This window comes from Dermacentor albipictus, chromosome 5 (assembly GCF_038994185.2).
Source record: "Dermacentor albipictus isolate Rhodes 1998 colony chromosome 5, USDA_Dalb.pri_finalv2, whole genome shotgun sequence".
Lineage (NCBI taxonomy): Eukaryota > Metazoa > Arthropoda > Arachnida > Ixodida > Ixodidae > Dermacentor > Dermacentor albipictus.
Genome location: NC_091825.1, coordinates 23,404,585 through 23,419,418, shown reverse-complemented (window position 1 = coordinate 23,419,418; position 14,834 = coordinate 23,404,585). Strand labels below are relative to the sequence as shown.

General features: G+C 46.4%; 1 protein-coding gene across 1 annotated transcript in view; it reads right to left on the bottom strand.

Annotated features, from left to right (window-relative positions):
- LOC135898305 (microtubule-associated protein futsch-like) overlaps positions 1–14,834 on the bottom strand; it is a 194,666-nt gene that overhangs the window by 110,649 nt on the left and 69,183 nt on the right. The window lies entirely within an intron of this gene.

The window sequence follows — 14,834 nt, the reverse complement described above, 5'->3', positions numbered from 1 at the left end:
CTTTGTCGATGAATAAAAATGCCTTGCATGAAATTTTTGAATTTAATCGAGCTGCACCACGACACTATACACGGTCATCATTTTTAAGTTTGATGTAATTAAAAAAAATATAGGCTGTTGCAAAATAACATGATTCTAGTCCTTGAGCTGGAGTATAGTCCTTGAGCAGAAAACACATACAACTAACTAAGAAAAGGAGAACTAATTATGTTTCGACTTATTTACTTTACGGCATATGATGCAATTTAGGAAATGTCACCGGTGAGGTTGCAAGGTGTATCCGGTTGGAATTTTCAGAATGACGCCGGTGTGGAGATATGCGCCAAAAAAACTCGTAAAAATGCGCTGTTGTTCTGCTACCTTACTAAGAAAACGCTCTTTTATGCATTGAGGAACAAAACTAACTGTAACTCCCATGTATTTCGCCCCACAGTTTGCGCAATAATATCTCTATATTGGGGTTATCCTAGAAATTCATTTCAAGTGGATATGTGTCACAATCTCACCGGATACAATTTGTAGGTTGCAATATGTGTTGTCAAGCCATTAAGCAGTTAATCAGTGGATTTTTCCTAATTCCTTGAGTGTGTGTTTAGATTTCGCGTGCTAGTAATGACCGACTCTTCAAATCATTTAGCTGAAGGGCACGAAATACGCTAGCTGCCACAGGTGATTTCTAAAAATTTCTTAAACTAAACAAAATTACGCAGATCCCACGCACTGCGGGCATCGATGTAAGCGAAGCTTTCCGTGCTGGTCGCTTTGATTGACAATAATTAGCGGTGATGTTAATAGTAAAAGCCTATGCTGTTCAACGTTTAGTCTAACACGAGAGGGGTGAGTTGATGTTAAACGTTACCTTGCGGGTACCACTGCTGTGTGTCTGCAGAGTACATAGAACACACAGGGAGAGGTGTCTGCTTAACGCATTGTTGTGCTCCATATTTCATAACCTGAGAGGGTTGAGCATTGTCATTGTCTCACATGGCACATAGCATCGTGGTAGAAGTATTAAATTTCAATTGTGTGTACGTGCCAAAACCAGAATCGGATTATGGGGCACGCTTAGTGGCGCACTCCGGATTAATTTTGACACCACGATGTTCTTTAACGTGTCCCGAATTCTACGTGCCGACAACGTGCAAGCAAGAACAGGGCAATTCATCGAAAGGGTCTCTAAGGCACACCGTCGCAACAGGTGCAGCAGCCCTCATCGTCGGGGTTTATTCACGGCGTGCTAGACGTTCATGTAATTTTTTGTGGCTCAAGCGTGCCTTCACATAGCACTTCGTCCTGATAGCTTTGAATGCCGCAGCTGCGAATGATTCGGCTGCTTTGATTAATATTTGTAAGTTTCCTTGAAAGCGGAAGGTTAGGACGTATTCTTGTGGAACCTTTCATTTATTGCTCATCATTCTCAATGTTTATTTCAAGCATGCACTGAACAGAAAGCGAGAGATTGTACATTCTTGGGGCCATATAACGTAAAACTATTCCAATACGTTCCTATTCCAATCTCCTCACATCAAATTTGCGTAACCACCGACGCAAGCACCGGGCGGTCACCCGCAGGGCTGTCTCAACAGACCAATCAAACGCTCTCCTCGTTCATAGGAGGTCATTTTTGTTCGCTTGAAAAAAAAAAATAACATTCCTACACTGAGCGGCTTGTCGTATCTAATTGGCTGACAAGAGGCGAGGAGAACGGTCAAGTGGAGAGGGATTCACTGGGGCAGAGCCAGTGCACTGAAAATTGATAACCGGATGAAGAGGGTGGAGCCGGCGTCTGCGATTGGTCCGCTTTCCCTTACTTAGCTTGTGGTGGCTGGTCGACAAGCACGGCGGCATGCAACGGAAGCTTAAGAATGAGGCTAAAACTGACCCTCAGCAAAGAATAGTTGGCAGAATGAGGTGGCAAACGTGCCGAAAGGGCTCGAAAACGTTACACGGCGACGCAAGAAGTTTTATTATACACAAATACACCCGTGCTCTCCGGCAGGTGCGAGTAGCCAGCGTCTCAGCGATCGGCGGCAGCCATCTTTTATTACTTTCGGAACGGGGCAGCCTGCGGCTATTCAGAAGAAAATTCAGTTGTGTTCGGCATAATAATGCATCTTTATCGCGTTCACGTAACTTTGACGCGGTGAGTTTGTGCGGTTTTGTGACGTCGCATGACAGGCAGGTGAAGTGGGTGCAGCCCGAAAATTTTTTACCAATAGCCGAGGGCTAATGGCGAGAAGGGGTTGAATCAGAAATAACGGTTTTTCTCTTTTCTCTCAAATCATGCATAATCAGTGTGTACACATCAGATCAAATGGGGAGGTATCGCGGTTTTCGTGACGTCGCGTGACAGACAGGTGAAGTGGGCGTGGTCGAAAAACGTTTTTGGCCAATCGTGGAGGGCTGATAGCAGAATTAGAATAGAAAAGTTTGGAATAGTTTTACGTTATACCACCCTTGGTTGACCCCCTTCCTAATAATTATAATTTTGTTAGCATATTCTTCCACTAGTACTCGATTTTGCAATGTCTGCGTGACTGCTGGGACGTCCTTGCAGCTTTTTTTTTTAAATATCGTGCAAGCCTCGACCGCATGGCGGGTCAGCCGCCATTAGCGCGGAAGGGTGGTGGAACCGGCGACAGCATGCGCGCGCACGCAATATTTACAGCTGTAATGTGTTCTGCTGTTCTGTTCTCTTCAGCGCGCTCTTCGCTGCTACAAGGCCGCTGAGACGCAGTGCGGTGGACGGCCCCATGATAATATAAAAATTGCAAGCATGTACCTCCACTCAATCGAATGGCTTTAGGTAATATGCTGGGGAAATATGGTGTTACGAACCACCTATACTACGGAGAAAGATGTTTCGTAACGTTTCCAAACACTGGCGCATACCACTAAGACGTTGCATAGGAGACGAGAAGGAGGAAAGGTTTGCCCCAGCCCGCCATCTTTGTTGTTTTGGTTCCACTTGCCGCTGCAGTGTAAATATTGTATACAAACCCTCTTGCGCATATCAATGCGGCATCTGTTGTGTCCGAATGTCGACTTACAGGCTGCTTGACTCAGCCTCGACTACTACTGCATCGGTTTTCCTGGCCCAACCCCGAGACTCTGGTACTTTTTCCAGTACTAACGCCGTAGGCGTCGATGACTGGTTAACCGAATACGAGCGATCAGCAAGAAGAAGTGGTAGGACGCCACCATTATGCTGGCTTACGTGATCTACTACTTCAAAGGAACGGCCCGCGTTTGGTTCCAAACGCACGAGGAGAAACTGACTAGTTGGGACACCTACAGGACCTCTTCAGGAAGCCATTTGGGTGCCAACGATTCACCAAGAAGGAACTTTCGGGACGCCCCCAAACAGAAAATCAACCATATGTCGTATACACTCAGGACATGGCACATTTGTGTCAGCGGGTTGGCGACAATATTCCTGAAGCTGACAAAGTCAGCCACATACTTAAAGGCATCGTCGTAATGATCTTAATTTTCTGTAATAAGGTCTGCTCAACCGTAGGCGACGTAATAAAAGTGTGCAGACGCTTTGAAAGAGCTAGAAACCGTCGTGTCAGGGAACCATTCGAGCAGCTTCCCAACGCCACCCTTACCAACCTGTAAGGACGTCCCGACGCTTGGTACCGAAACCTTTCTGCGTCTTGTGCGGCGTTAGATGGAAGCCGCGTCTCCATTGGTTTCCCAGGACCGTTCTTACGACGAGTCCCGCCCAGCAGTATCGTTGATTGAAGCCGTCGTAGGCGAAGAGCTGGCGAACGCACTCATTCATCGAATCTGCGCTTAAGTCACCCTGTGGTCAGGAATGTCTTTCGACCTCCCCAACCGAAATCGACCTATCCCGGATTCCGCGATCCAAACCAGTGGTGCACACTATGCACCACGCGGGACGGTAAGCCAATGTGCTTCAACTGTAACCGGATAGGCCACATTTCTCGCCATTGTCGCTACCGCCGGCCATGGTCACCTCGTCCCGCGTACACTTACTGCATGAAAGATAGTCGGTCCTCTTCATTTCGGGCTCGCGATGACCCAGCGCCACCTGATCTACCTGCGCCGACTGCACGACACGACGCTCGCCACCCCCGCAGAAGGGGCGTTCTCGCTCTCCCTGCCCCGCCGCTCGCCGTCACCACACCCTCGTCCGCCCTCTCCGGAAAACTAGTGCTGCTACCAGAGGTGACGCTGCATCATCCACCCGACGCGGAAATCCTCTGTTCATCCTAGCTACCCGATAAAGCCTTTTTAATGTAGAAGTGGACGGCGTGCCTGTGTCGGTGCACACAGACACTGGGGCGTAACTATCTGTCATGAGCGCTCGCCCTTCTCGTCGTCTTCGGAAGGTTCTTGCGCCCGCCACGGCGGCTGGTATTAGCGTTGCCGACAGCGGTAGACCTTGTGTCGATGACATGTGCACTGCGCATGTGCGATTCGCTGGCCACCAGACCTCAGTTCTATTCGTGGCTGTACAACTGTGTCCCCACGATGTCATACTTGGCCATCACTTCCTGAGCACCCATTCTGCCGTCATCGACTGCTCAGCACAAACTCAGCAGCTATAAACTCTAGATTGAAATATGTGGTGCGAAATAAATAATTAAATAGTTAATCATAGTAATTACGTTAATTATATATTTTAACATTTTGATTTCTTGTAAAAGTAATGGCCGGCCGCCTCATAGAGTAATTTAGATCAAGGGTTACATATGAGCTGCAGCCTTGTGAAACAAAAAAACTTGGTGCAGCTAAAAAAAAGTATTCCAACGTGGGAGCGGCCCGCAGCGTGCTGAGTCGCGTACCTCAGGACATTCATTAAAATTTTGCATCCATCCATCCATCCGCTTTCCGAAGTCGCTAATAGTCTTGACGTCATCAAGGCTTACAAATAAAAGATTGAAAGCTTTTGGAGTACAGAACCATTCTTCATTTATCGCATACCTTCGACATACATTGTGAAGCATTTCTAAGAATATTTTAAAGTTAGTTATCGACAGAGCTTCCGTTTTTGCCTTGCAGCCACGTGTAATCGTGTTTATGTGTCTTTGTGCGCACTGTACATTTACCACGAGTAATCTGCTGCTACTCTATGTTAATAAAAATTATTGCTCACATGTCTTGACCATTCGTAGTGGGCTAGGTAGTATCAAGGATACATGTATGATATACAAGGATTAGGTATTTTGGGGTATAGTGTATGATAGATTCGGTAAAAGTCGCCGGTTCACCGAAAAGGTGAAGCATCGATTGTTATGGCAAATTAGTAGAAAGCTATGCGAAATAGAGAGAGTAGTTTTATCGGCCACATAAACTTAAAGACATTCACTTGCTAATGAGTTAACAAGTATGGTGTCAGCGTGTACAAGCGAACATGAACACATCCCACTCGACGAGCGCGGACACTCTGTCAAAACGCTCGTGTGAGCAAGCGCGATGCAAGCAACGAGCGAAGTGACGTTCGTGAGGTCTATCGCTGCAATGCAAGAGCGGTGAGAACACAACGCGCGCAAGGGCATGAACCGTCTGCAGGTTCCTTTCAAGACACGGCCGCGCATCCCTGTAAAGTACGCATTTATTGGCGGAGTCGAAGCCGCCTCCCCCGCTCCCTCCCGCGCTGCCTACCCGCTTTCCTCCATATATGGAGCGTGAGAATGGGCGGCGATCGTTACACAGCGCCGCCCCCCCCCCCCCTTCCTTCCTCCCACCAACCGCGGACTTTCTCACAACGGGACGCGGCGCGTTTGCTGTCCGCTTTCTTCGTTGGCGGCCGCCAGCTCCGGCCGAGATGGTCGGCTTCCCTGGTTGTGCTTTCACTCGCACACGCAGAAAACGACGCGCGGCGACAGTGTTATCGCACTGGGACTTTACGCGGAACGTCACGGCGACGCCCATGGCGAAAATGAGCTTTGAGTGTCCACATAATTGCTATCGGCATAAAACGTCTATCAGTACTTCTATCAGCACGTCAATAGAATCGTGTATGCTAAGGTATACCTATAACATTATTTACAGAGACATCCGGAGTGATTGCAGGCTGGCAAATTGCGTTAACTTATTAGATCTTATTCAAAGGGTCTAATTTGTGTTGAGAGGAAGCTTTAGCTCCGGGTCTCCTACTTAAATACTTAAGAAATGGCTTGTACTAGAAATCAATGTACCAAATTTGATTCGGTTTATTTCATAAAAAAGTTAAGGTGAGTGAGTGAGTGAGTGAGTGAGTGAGTGAGTGAGTGAGTGAGTGAGTGAGTGAGTGAGTGAGTGAGTGAGTGAGTGAGTGAGTGAGTGAGTGAGTGAGTGAATAAACTTTCTGTTAGGTCCGGCGAGGACGCGAACTCATCCCGCACCCGGCTAGTCCCACGTTGGGACCGGCAGGTCCAGCCCACCGGCCCGGTCGCGGGCACGCCGGACGGCCAGGATTTGCTTTTCTAGAGCGGGGCTACGCAAAAGCGAGTCCCACTCCTCCTTGATCAACTTGTGGTATGTCGACCCGCACTCCCAGAGCATGTGAGGTAGAGTGGAAGTCCGGCCGCAGGACACGCAGGCGTCGTCGCGATACACGTCGGGGTAAGCCTCGTGGAGAGCGGTCAGACACGGATATCTGCTGGTCTGTAGGAGCCTAAGCGAAACGGCTTGCGCCCTATTCAATTTGGGGTGAGGGGGTGGAAAGACCCTTCTGGACATGTAGAAATATTTATTAATCTCGTTGTGAGTAGCGGGAGCGTCCCTGTGACCGTAGAGAGGAGGGGAGTCAGTGCTCCTTATAGAGGAAGCGCGGTCGGTGAGGTCACGCGCAGCCTCGTGGGCAGACTCATTGAGGTTCGTGGGAGCACCCTCGACCAATCCTACGTGAGCGGGAAACCAGTGAATTGAATGGTTTGTTAGAGCATGTGGACTCGAGCCGCTAAGAAGACGAAGAGCTTCCTTGGCGATGCAACCCTTTTGAAAAGCCCTAACTGCCATTTTGAAATCACTATAGATTTCGGACCCACGACCGTCTAGCAGGGCGAGGGCGATGGCGACTTGCTCGGCGACTCCGGGGTCTGAAGTGCGAATCGAGGCGCTATTGGAAATGTTTCCGCTCGAGTCGACCACAACGACGGCATAGGTCTTCTCGTCACTGTACTCCGCAGCGTCGACGAAGCTTGCGCTAATGTCGTGTCGCTTGATCTGTTTGAGGATGGCTGCTGCTCTGGCCTTGCGTCTGCCCTCGTTGTGGACGGGATGGACGTTTCGGGGCATAGGGGCCACTGCGAACTTTCATCGAATGCACCTAGGGATCGGGGTACTGACCATCGAGAATTTCGCAGGGTGGTAACCCAGCTCTTCCAGGATGCGTTTACCTACCGCTGTGGTGGCCAGGCGAATGAGTTGCGTGTGTTCTTGGGCTTCGGCAATCTCCTCGGCGGTGTTATGTACCCCCAGCTTCAAGAGATCGTTGGTATGGGTCCTGATGGGTAGCCCGAGAGCCCTCTTGACTATTTTGTGGATAAGAACATTGAGCTTGTCTCGCTCCGCTCTAAGCCAGTTGTGCATAAAAATTGTGTACGTGAGGTGGCAGAGTACGAAAAAGTTAAGGTCTAGTTACTGTAGCAAACACAGGTTCTTAATTGGGCCATTGGTATTTTTATTATAAAAAAAATGTTGAATGTTGCAGATTTCCCAAAAAGAATACTGTAATGTTTACAGCTCCATAAGTCTCCATTGAAAAACTATCGAAATTTCGTAAAGGACAAAAATAAGACATCTAAAGCATAAAATAGATGCATTAGACACCGCTCTAATAGATTCCAATAGTTTACAAGTATGATTTTGCAAACCCTTGTAAATATTGCAGATTATAGTAAGCTGTAAATCTATGTATAAAATTTGGCCGCTTTAGATGCTCTAACAGACGCAGTTTACAGAACTGCGAAAACTGTATTTGGTGCAGAGTTACAAATTTTTAACCCTCGTGCATCAATTCTTTGGGGTCCTAACCATTATTGGGGAATTCTGTAAAAGCTGCCTAGCCACAAATCAAAATTCTGTTCTTGCAATCACTAGAATTTTAGTTTATCTCGAAGCCACTAAATGTCATTGAAATCTGTCCAGCTGTTGTCTCAAAAACACATCCGCGTTTTACAAGTAATTAAAAAGCAGAATTCATGCTCGCCCTGAGCAAAAGGTTCTTCTTAACTAATACGTTCAATAGTGAAACATGATGAAAAACGAAAAATCCACAACACAGTGCTATGCAGTGTTCATCATCAACGAGTGGTCAGTGCCATGCGAGCTGAATTTTTTTCTAGCAAGAGGGTCGCTGTGCACGGTGCTCTTAAAAAAACTATGAGCAATGGGAACAAAAACTAGAGACAATCATCATAATTTTTAGAGGGACGTATGGTTAAGCTGCCTACGTTTGGGAAAAAACGTCACTAAAATAATAGCGAATCCCCCAAATGTCATTTCCAAATTATTGTATTTAGTCTGCAATGTTTACATGTAGAATTGAAGGTAGCTAGCACTCAAAATATAAAAAGTGTTAGAAGCATTGTATATATAACAACTTTTGAGAAACAAGGACACACTGCGTCGAGAAATGCGTTGCTGTTACAGTTAACAGTTTCGCACACTACATTTGCCCCAATGCTGGAGCATAATAGATAGAACTGTAATGCGTTGCTTTGCAGATTTTGTCTACCTTGTAGACACCTTAAGAGCGCAGGTGCAGTCACCGCTTAGCACCCGCTCAAATAATATCCTAATATCACTTTTAGTCATTATTGTATGACGACCGTCTGCTACATCGGCAATATCAGCTTCGATTATGGATCGATACTCTTCGTACTATAATTGTACTCATAGTCGTGAAAAAATAAGGAGACTAGCAAATTCACCGTTTCCAGCTTGCGATGAAGAGGTTGAAGAAAGAGAAACGTCTTCGCCTATATGCTTTACGAAAGTTGTGTGCGCAGCTCCTGTCAACCAAGTAAGTCTCGGGGCGTCACATGAGCTAAGAGGGGCTGCAAGATGCGCGAACATCTGCACGCAGTCAGCACAACAAGAGCGGTATTTGGATGTCGGCCTATCCCAATAGTTCTATTCGTCAGTAGCACTTATGACTAGCATGTCTACATAGCATTGACAGAGATCAGGTCCCTGATTTTTTTATCGCTACGGTTTCCATCGGGGCCTATTACGCAGCAGCTACTATAAGATTCTCACTAAAAGGTATGCTGCATGTAAGAGGTCACTGATAATTAGGCACGTTCCAGCAAACTTACGGTTGACGTACAGTGAACACCGGCGTCAGAACATGAAGCCACGGCATCTTTCCGAAATGTCTCTAGCCTACGCGACAAGAGCCGTTAAAGAAAAATGAAAAAAAAAAACGCGAAATTTGTTTTGTGAACATTAAGCACCATTACACCTGCAGTCCTACGCCAAGACAGAAATAGTCGATCGCTCAATACAGGTCGATCACTGATGTACTCACGCAAAAAAAAAGAAAGCGTTACACAGACGGAATCAAGATAAACGCTAGCCGTTTTGTACTCCCATCCGTGTTGCTTTTTCTACTGTGAGCAAGAACTACCTTGAAGGGTATCGACATATAAAGTTCGACTATTTCAAGTGTTTTTCGCGTTATCTCAAGGTCATGGACACCAACACCCTAGAAAAACACGTGAGAAGCCTGAGAGTGGCATATATAAACTATAATATCATGTCTTTTACAGCTAGTTTCGCCTTTGGTTTCCGGGACGTTCCTGTGCCATGACTGAAAGCTCAATTGTTAGGCATTCAAGAAGGTGCTTTAGGCACTAGGAACAGGGAAGCAAAACAACGTCTTAGATGTCCAATTTCGCATATATAAGCACCATAAATTCTGTCAAAAAGTGCAAATAACTTCAAAGGAAAACGTGCGCGAACTATATCTACAAAAGCAAAAGCAAAACTTTTATTATTTATGATTATTGAAAGGTGCCGACAGTTAAACATAGCTGTCTAATTGTTTCATATCACTGCTCTACAAATGACGGCGAATCGGCTTAATTCAACCAGCGCATTGCTTACATTCATATCCAATGACCACTGTCGCTTGCTAAGGATGTCGCGTTAGTCAAACCAACATTAAAAGAATGCTTGAAAAGTTTGGAAATGCTGATTGAAAGGTGCGCTGTTTTATGTCTACCTCATGCAAATAAATGCGACACAACAGACGCAGCCACAAACAATACGCGTAAGGGAGACGGCGGTTTACTAAAGAATGAACATGTTAGATAAAAGCGTGAGAACTCTTTTACATAGAAAAACACTTATTACCGGTATTCCACAGGCAAGGCCTTCCAACATCGCCGAATACACTCTCACATATTTGAACAGTACTTTTCAAAAGTTGTTTTGCAGCCGAAAAGCTTTTTGACAAAAAAAAACACACGTTAGGGCCCATCGAGCGTGAGCATATTAAGGTATTAAGAAGCGCAGCTGCACAATTGCGAAACGTGATGCTGCGCAGTTTTTTTGAACAATTCGGTCAACTCCTAAAAGGGCATGTCGGATGCTCAAACGCTGCGTTGAAAGTAGAGTCGAATTTCAGTGTGCTTCTTGAAACCAGGATGCAAATGAACATATTGACACGTGTACTTATCTTTATCGGGCAACCACGTTTCGCCGCCTAACAAATGTAATCGCACAGCGTGGGACGCGCCTGTATGTATCCGAAGTTTCTGGAAAGTTATCGACGCTTCTATCCGCTGTCTGTTGTCGCTGAACCTAGGGTTTTCTGATTTCATCACGTGACGCTAATGGTGTAGAACTTTGTGGAAGGCACGCGGGTCCGAACGATCAGTCTAGAACATTCGACGACTGCTGTATAAAAGTGGACGCGCTTGACCCGCTGATCAGATTTCCGACGATCGCCGAACGTGTTCGCCGCTATCGTTGTGCTATAAGTGTAGCCTGTTTTTGTGGGCACAGGTTCGCCCAATAAAAGCTAGTTTTGTATTCGACCGTATTGCTGTTTTCTTCACCGTCACTACCACGTGACAATATGCAGAACTCTGCTGGGAAAGCATGCCAAATATAGTCTAATAGTCACGGTGAATATTGTGGCAACAATAGCAGACCAGGACAATTTCCAGGTTCTTGGATTGAAAGTTGTGCCTTTTGTGATTGAGAACAAGCTTGTACGCCGAGAAAGAACGCTGGACGTCCACAAATGTTATTAAGCGTATTTGACCTTCGGGAAATTCGATGGCTTATCCGACACAGGGCTGCTAGACAAGCTAGCGGCAACAACTCCCAATATTTCTTTTGAGAACAGAAAATTCCGCGTTCTTCGCACGACCACTTGTAACTGCGCACGCACCTTTTCGACTACTGCTCCTTTAGAAACAGCGCTGATTCGTTGCTGTGCATCCAGATTTATCTCAATGTTCATAAATAATGTTTCGCCTTAAATTTCAAGTTTCTTATGAATGTTTCCTAGGAACGTGAAGTTGGTGCACAGGTAAGCGAAATATGCTTGAAGGCTATCCTCAGAGACAGCAGTCTAGAGTGCTTCAGCCTGCCTGACTGAAGCACTCTAGACCCCTGCAAAGCTGTTGATCGCTGCTTTTTAGCCTGAAAAGGAGCAACTGTAGCACTCAACGGCTTCTAGCCAAGTTCCCAAACGAGTGATAATGGGCTCTATCTGTGGGTGTACGTCCGGCAACTCATTGAATGAGCGCACGCGAGATGCCGCCTTCAGGAAAACAGCCTTGGCTGAAGCAATAGGCTCGGTAACGTCTTTGTTAGTGCTTCTACTCTTCTTCACACGCGGTAAAGCGCATGTGACAGGCATGCGAAATGCACCATCTGCGTGTCTTAAGTATGTGAGCAGCTAGCCTTTCGCATGTATCCTGCGGTGTCTGTAAAACCTTCGACTCCTGTCGGGTACACATCTTTCAGTTGGTTTATTACGCGTGCTACAGACTCCTCATTTGTATTCCACAAAGGCTTCGAGCACACAAGTAAAACCCTTGTCTTCTCGTCTGCTGCAAGCTTCCAAGCAAGAAAGTGAGCGACAAAGCTTCCATTCACGCCTGTCCTCTCGTCCACGGGAACCCATATGCAGGAGTCATAAAGCTCTTCTTTGATTCTGCCTGTTTTTTCATACATATGAGGGAGGTAGTTCTTCTGCAATGCCCGCTTAGAACGGCATGTTGTGGTTTTGAATATTTTTGTATTATAAAATTTTTTTAACGAAGGATTTTCAAGTTTGATCCGTGGAATATTTGCAGCGATTAGGGCCTGGCAAAAATCGTCGTGGATTTCGCTACGACGCCTCGCTATCCTCTCTGAAGGCTGTTGTTACAGACGACTCTGTGGATTTCGAGTATTTCTCACGCTTAACATTGGCCGTGCGACCTTCCAACTTCTCGTGCGGCTTCAGATGGTTCTTCATCAAGCAAAATATCTGCGCAAATGTGTAAAGTTTTCTGAAATAAGAAGCGGATCTCACAGCACTAATAAACATGCTGACTTGGCTTCTGACATACACCGCTGAGTGCATGGACCTCCCTGCCGCCTCCTCTTTGATAGCACTTGAGCACACGTGTGCTAAGCGCGTCATACAACCACATCGTGACGTAAATGCAGGAGCGGGTGAGCTCCCACGGACGTAATACTAATTGGATGCAGCACCCGTACTGCGCGAGACGTCAGTGCGATAAATTCGACAATGACAAGCATCAAATCAACGTGGCAGCAGGAAGCAGAATTTATTCAGGCTGGGAGTAGCGTACCTCGGTCATTCTTTGCCAGCTTCGCCAAGTATTTCGCCATTCGTATTTGAGTATGAGCTAACCAATTGTTCGATCGATCAACGAATCACTCCTTCTTCAGTTTACGCAGCTCACAGAGACAGAAAAATGAATTGCGACTCGCTCATGCAAGGTTCTTAACTCACTCCGTTCCAATAACCAAGGCTATTGAAAGTTGAGAATTGTATAAACAATGGTAACGTTCGAAATGAGCGACGTGAGAGCAAACATGGCAACCAAAGGAGCGTTGTCTTCACTTCTCGAAGCATGGAACAATATACGCGAAAAGCAACAGCAGCAAATACCATGGCAGAGGGTCGCGACCGCTCCGCCAGACGCCACCCATCGCGGTACAATGGGTGACTTCAAAGATTTGAGCGAATGCAATAGCGCACCCGCAACACGAAATAGGAAGACTGAGCTTTTTACCACATGGTTGTCAGAACATAGTCTCCCCATCTGAAGTCTAGCACGGGGACTCAAGTGTCCACTGCCGAATCAACACTCTCTTCGATGCCTCTTTTGGTCAAGGCTGAGAAGCGCAGGGAAGTTGCCAGACCGCCATACAGCCTCAAGAACAATAGCGTAGACTAAGCCAGCGCAACCTGGTTGTTAACCCAACCGAGTTTGGAGCAGTCAGTATTGCCAGTAACATTAGCATCTGAAACTACTCTGGAAAGCGAAACTGAAGGCTAAATATGGTTTATGGATAACGCCGATGTCGAAAATAGGCTTTTATAGGCCCTAACGCCAGAAAAGGGCAAGCATAGGCATGATAAAAGCATTACTAAATGTATTCCTATCACTAAATTTAAGTTCACACTTTCGAAAAAGTTGATATTGAAGCAAGGAACAAAATAGGCATTTGCACAAAATCCCGTCTCCAGTCATGGCGCTACGACGCAGTATGTGCTCTCGTGGCTGGAGGGAATTGAGACCTTTCGACACGCGTTACGGCTCGTTCGATCGCCTCGTATCCTGCTGTGCCGATTTAACAGCACTGCGAACGAGCGCGATAGCCACAGGGATTGTCATAACTTCCCAATATCCTTCCTTCCAGAGACCACATACTGCGTGATGACGTCACAACACACTAGAAACGAAACCGACACTGGCTGTAGAGAAGCTACAATCATCATCATCATCAGCCTGTTTACGCCCATTGCAGGGCAAAGGCCTCTCCTATACTTCTCCAACAACCCCGGTCATGTACTAATTGTGGCCATGCCGTCCCTGCAAACTTCTTAATCTCATCCGCCCACCTAACTTTCCCTTCCCTTGGAATCCAGTCCGTAACCCTTAATGACCTTCGGTTATCTTCCCTCCTCATTACATGTCCTGCCCTTGCCCATTTCGTTTTCTTGATTTCAACTAAGATGTCATTAACTCGCGTTTGTTCCATCACCCAATCTGCTCTTTTCTTATCCATTAACGTTACACCCATCATTCTTCTTTCCATAGCCCGTTGCGCCTTCCTCAATTAAGCAGAACCCTTTTCGTAAGCCTCCAGGTTTCTGCCCCGTAGGTGAGTACTGGTAAGACATAGCTATTATACACTTTTCTTTTGAGGGATAATGGCAACCTGCTGTTCATGATCTGAGAATGCCTGCCAAACGCACTCCAGCCCATTCTTATTCTGATTATTTCCGTCTCATGATCCGGATCCGCAGTCACTACCTGCCCTAAGTAGATGTTTTCCCTTACGACATCCAGTGCCTGGCTGCCTATTGTAAATTGCTGTTTTCTTCCGAGACTGTTAAACATTACTTTAGTTTTCTGCAGATTCATTTTTAGACCCACTCTTCTGCTTTGCCTCTCCAGTTCAGTGAGCATGCATTGCAGTTGGTCCCCTGAGTTACTAAGCAAGGCAATATCATCAGCGAATCGCAAGTTACTAAGGTATTCTCCATTAACTTTTATCCCCATTTCTTCCCAATCCAGGTCTCTGAATAGCTCCTGTAAACACGCTGTGAATAGCATTGGAGAGATCGTATCTCCCTGCCTGACGCCTTTCTTTATTGGGATTTTGTTGCTTTCTTT